The 5,380-nt window shown below is 37.8% G+C and overlaps 1 long non-coding RNA gene across 3 annotated transcripts in view; it reads left to right on the top strand.

Annotated features, from left to right (window-relative positions):
• Positions 1-5,380, top strand: part of LOC103478164 (uncharacterized) — a 47,049-nt gene that overhangs the window by 11,214 nt on the left and 30,455 nt on the right. Inside the window, exon 4 of one of the 3 annotated variants that reach the window (XR_535751.1) lies at positions 3,218-3,438. The exons of the other annotated variants lie outside the window; for them this stretch is intronic. This is a non-coding gene — a long non-coding RNA (uncharacterized LOC103478164). Of the gene's footprint in view, positions 1-3,217; positions 3,439-5,380 lie in introns of those variants that run through there. 3 annotated transcript variants of the gene reach the window in all.

Here is a 5,380-nt window from a genome sequence, read left to right as displayed (position 1 = left end):
GAAGTTGCAAAGGTTGGTTTTAGCTTTGTGTTGTGTCCTTGCATAGTTCTATACCTGCCCTTACACCTATAAATAAGGTATACTATGCTTGGACTATACAGTAACATGATTTTGTAGCGTCTCTACTTTGCTGAAAAGTGAAAATGTCCTGCTTTACCCTGTTCCTACTCCTGTCTCTCACTGTAGCTGCTGGCTGTGCAGACGACATGTGAAATACTGCCTACATAAAATTGTATTAAAGGAAGRAGTTTCATATTTTTGAAGTGAAGTTCTGTTACATGACTCACTGCAGCAGCAGATAGCCCACTTAATCTCTTCATTTAGTCAGTCCTCATGAGTTGGTCCTCAAGGTTGAAGGTCATGTCTAGTCTTGGGTCAAGACCAAATTGTATGTTTGTTGTATTAAAATAACTCTGACGTCAAATATGTCAGTGGTTTTGTAAACAGTGTTTTATGAAGAGTTGAACCATTTTCACGTCTTGCAGTATCAACRCATGAAATGGAAGTCGGAGGCAGTGCGCCTAAAGCTATCTTCTTGTTCAAAATATGTATTAATCCTGGAAGATCTCAGATGTTTGTTGAGGTTTAAGACAGTCTTTTTGCAGTGCTTTCCTTATATATTATTTACATTTAGCTATGAAACTGCTTAGTTCACTGTACACATATCACATAGGAACGCCACTGGCGGCGTGTCAACTCTGTCCTCCATTTCAAGTGTCAAAAAAATCAGCAGTTTAAATAGCCATTGACTGCTAACAGTTTTAAGGTTGCTAAAACAGCATTCACATAAACTGCTATGCCATTTCGAGATTTGAGCATTTTTAAGAATGTAAAAAACTGGGGTTTTGGTCTTTTTGTATTATCTAGCTGCTAGCATCAGCCTGAAATGCTACTAGCTTCTGCCACTGAGGAAGAAGCTAGCTACTAGCTTCTGTCTCCAGGGCTAGTTACTGTGGATTTATACTAATGAAGATGCTGTGAGACTTATCTGTTGCAAGTAAGTTATTAACTGATTGTATACCTTTAGCAGAACTTCACTTTAAAATCTTAAACTTTGAGATTTTTCTGAAATCTCAAAGRATGCCATTTCAAGATATGCAGATTTTTAAAATGGCAGAATACTGGGGATTTGATCTTTTTGAATTAGCTAGCTGCTAGCTAGCTTCAGCTAATGTGGATTTATACTGACGAAGATGCCTTGAGACTTATCTAGTGCAAGTAAGTTAACTACTTATAGCAGAACTTCACTTTAAAATCTTATACTTTGAGATTTTTCTGGAATCTCAAAGAATGCCATTTTGAGATATTAGGATTTTTTAAATGGAAGAAGACTGGGGAGTTGGTCTTTTTGAATTAGCTAGCTGCTAGCTTCAGTCTCAGACGCTGAAGCTACTAGCTTCTGTCTCCAGGGCTAGCTAATGTGGATTTATRCTAATGAGGATCCCTTGATACTTATCTATTGCAAGAAAGATATTAACTGCTTAAAAACCTTTAGCAGAACTTCACTTTAAAATCCTAAACTGTCCCTCTAATTCTTCATTGTTATGCTCAGTAACATGTCAAGTACAGATTAGGTTTTTCACTCGGGTGCCCCGGTGAGGGGCTCGTGACAATATACCGTAGATTAAGGTTAATGTAAAGTGAAACAGCATTTTGAAAATGCTTGCGGCGTGACCAACCAAACAGGACAGTGACACACCACGTACACAGCAGCGCGTGGCGGTTGATGAGTTAACACCTCGGGTTCTCTGAAGGTGTCTAAGTATTGCGACGAGCACAAGAGAAATAAAAAGCATTAGTGGGGTACTGCACAACAGCGTTTCAAAAACGCACAACAGCTGTTTTTGTTTTTTCTTTTTAATCTGAGTTGCTGCTCAGTCAAAAACTGACTCCTACAGGGATGGGGTATGTGAGTAAAATTCAACTCAGTTTCTTAAAAAAATAGCACTTTTCAGAATAAAACCAATGAAAAAGCACATGAAGTGTGTAACAATAAAAAATAATGGAGCTTCCAAGGTTGCTATTGTTGTTCAGGTGTGATTAAAAAGGTAGTTGTGGGTATGTGGGAGGAAAAAACGACCCACCAAAATAACTACAAAATGCTTGTTACAAGTCCTTAATCAAAACCCTCTGGGATGCTATATTCTGAACATTGGCTGGCCTTATTTTWTATTTTAAAAGTTTTTGGCATGCAGTACCTTTGTGCAATACATTTTTTACTTATATTGGCTGAAAGCAGAGGCAGCTGAAAGCAGAGGCAGGTAGCCATTTTCTCTGTGAGGACAAGGTCAATTATGTGGGAATCACTTGGTTAATTTTGACCTGTATTTTTTTTCCTTCATCCTGATTGATCAATTTTTAAAACATTGGCTAAAAGATACATAGTGGATTTAGGGTAAAAGTAAGTTAATRTGCCAGTAAACCGGTGAGTTGTAGGACTACACTTTCCGCAACGATCTGTCTTGAAAACAATTAYGTTGTTAAAAAAACAAAACGTCAACAACCTTTTAATGTGACATTGATGTCAGAGTCTTTAGTAAACCCTCTTATTGAACAATAAGTAATCTAACATGAATTGCAATAACATAACNCTTTGTTCTTCCTAAATAATTAAATTCAGATGAGATGCATGTTGACTGTAATGAGAACTGAACAGGACTTAACAGTACCGGTAATTGTTGAAATTTGGGGTTTAATTTGGGCTGGTTGGACCAGATCGKTGTGAACCGCTGTACTCACAGATTTTTTTGACTTTATTTTCTCCCTTTAACCCAAGTTAGAAGTTTTTATACTGCAGGAGGAAACCAGGACATCCGCAGAAGACAGGAACAGGAAACCCAACAAACGACAAAAGGAAATGTTCCAACAAATGTTCCCACCAAGAGGCAGCAATGTTAGGCGCTCCATCTCATATCCTACCTTACATATCTGTTTGATTTAATAATTTTATTTTGTCAATGTAGATCAAACGGTACTCTTTAATATTAGTTATTATTCAGATTTCAAACTTGAGTCACTTCCACAGCTTCGTGTTTCTGCGAATGATGAGTTTCATTCTTTGCGTAAAGCAAAAAACAAAGCCGGAACGGGATGTATGGTACAAAAAATTTATTTAGTAACAGTTTATTTTGTAAACACTTGAGGTAAATTAACATTTACATCAACTTGTCCTTACAAATAGCATCATTCATACACAAGGCACTTCTCTTGTTTTAAGACAGCGTTTGAAAACAGATTGCTGCTGTGAGCGTCGTGAGATGGTTCCTTCTCCCTGATGGGCCAGAGACATCATGCTCCGCACGAAAAAAATAAAGAAAGAAATACTGTTAGTGGAAAGAGAGCTAGAAGGAGTCACTGGGACAACGCTCTTTGAACCCAACATCCTGTCAGGGTTGAGGGTTCGGCGAAGGCCCAGCTACCCGTTCTCTCTGAACGAGCGGCGCTSKYTYRRWKTGTGACGTCTGACCGGAGTCCCAGCAGGTTTGTGGGAACACATTAACTAAACAAACACAAAAATATTCCAGCTGTTTTTGCTTTTCTCTCCTTTTTCAATGTCCGGACACTTTGCTATCAGTGCGTGAGATGAATGAGCCTTTTGGTAATATTCCTACATCTGTGAACAGTTGTGTTTTTAAGACTTTTCACCCTGTCACTAGCACTCTTGCGTCACATTACGTCTGTCTGCCTCTTAATACTGTTGGCTCTGCTACTGTAGAGGAGCRCCTTTGCTTCCTAAATGTGCAAGTACCGACTGCTAAAATGTAAACTTTAGAAATCATAAATAATGATAATAGCAAAAGAACAAGTCTTTCTGGTGCTTTTTTTTTTTTAATCGAAGTTGCAAAGGTTGGTTTTAGCTTTGTGTTGTGTCCTTGCATAGTTCTATACCTGCCCTTACACCTATAAATAAGGTATACTATGCTTGGACTATACAGTAACATGATTTTGTAGCGTCTCTACTTTGCTGAAAAGTGAAAATGTCCTGCTTTACCCTGTTCCTACTCCTGTCTCTCACTGTAGCTGCTGGCTGTGCAGACGACATGTGAAATACTGCCTACATAAAATTGTATTAAAGGAAGRAGTTTCATATTTTTGAAGTGAAGTTCTGTTACATGACTCACTGCAGCAGCAGATAGCCCACTTAATCTCTTCATTTAGTCAGTCCTCATGAGTTGGTCCTCAAGGTTGAAGGTCATGTCTAGTCTTGGGTCAAGACCAAATTGTATGTTTGTTGTATTAAAATAACTCTGACGTCAAATATGTCAGTGGTTTTGTAAACAGTGTTTTATGAAGAGTTGAACCATTTTCACGTCTTGCAGTATCAACRCATGAAATGGAAGTCGGAGGCAGTGCGCCTAAAGCTATCTTCTTGTTCAAAATATGTATTAATCCTGGAAGATCTCAGATGTTTGTTGAGGTTTAAGACAGTCTTTTTGCAGTGCTTTCCTTATATATTATTTACATTTAGCTATGAAACTGCTTAGTTCACTGTACACATATCACATAGGAACGCCACTGGCGGCGTGTCAACTCTGTCCTCCATTTCAAGTGTCAAAAAAATCAGCAGTTTAAATAGCCATTGACTGCTAACAGTTTTAAGGTTGCTAAAACAGCATTCACATAAACTGCTATGCCATTTCGAGATTTGAGCATTTTTAAGAATGTAAAAAACTGGGGTTTTGGTCTTTTTGTATTATCTAGCTGCTAGCATCAGCCTGAAATGCTACTAGCTTCTGCCACTGAGGAAGAAGCTAGCTACTAGCTTCTGTCTCCAGGGCTAGTTACTGTGGATTTATACTAATGAAGATGCTGTGAGACTTATCTGTTGCAAGTAAGTTATTAACTGATTGTATACCTTTAGCAGAACTTCACTTTAAAATCTTAAACTTTGAGATTTTTCTGAAATCTCAAAGRATGCCATTTCAAGATATGCAGATTTTTAAAATGGCAGAATACTGGGGATTTGATCTTTTTGAATTAGCTAGCTGCTAGCTAGCTTCAGCTAATGTGGATTTATACTGACGAAGATGCCTTGAGACTTATCTAGTGCAAGTAAGTTAACTACTTATAGCAGAACTTCACTTTAAAATCTTATACTTTGAGATTTTTCTGGAATCTCAAAGAATGCCATTTTGAGATATTAGGATTTTTTAAATGGAAGAAGACTGGGGAGTTGGTCTTTTTGAATTAGCTAGCTGCTAGCTTCAGTCTCAGACGCTGAAGCTACTAGCTTCTGTCTCCAGGGCTAGCTAATGTGGATTTATRCTAATGAGGATCCCTTGATACTTATCTATTGCAAGAAAGATATTAACTGCTTAAAAACCTTTAGCAGAACTTCACTTTAAAATCCTAAACTGTCCCTCTAATTCTTCATTGTTAT

This window comes from Poecilia reticulata, linkage group LG2, assembly GCF_000633615.1.
Source record: "Poecilia reticulata strain Guanapo linkage group LG2, Guppy_female_1.0+MT, whole genome shotgun sequence".
Lineage (NCBI taxonomy): Eukaryota > Metazoa > Chordata > Actinopteri > Cyprinodontiformes > Poeciliidae > Poecilia > Poecilia reticulata.
The sequence above is the reverse complement of the archived record's forward strand: the minus strand, read 5'-3'. Positions and strand labels throughout refer to the sequence as shown.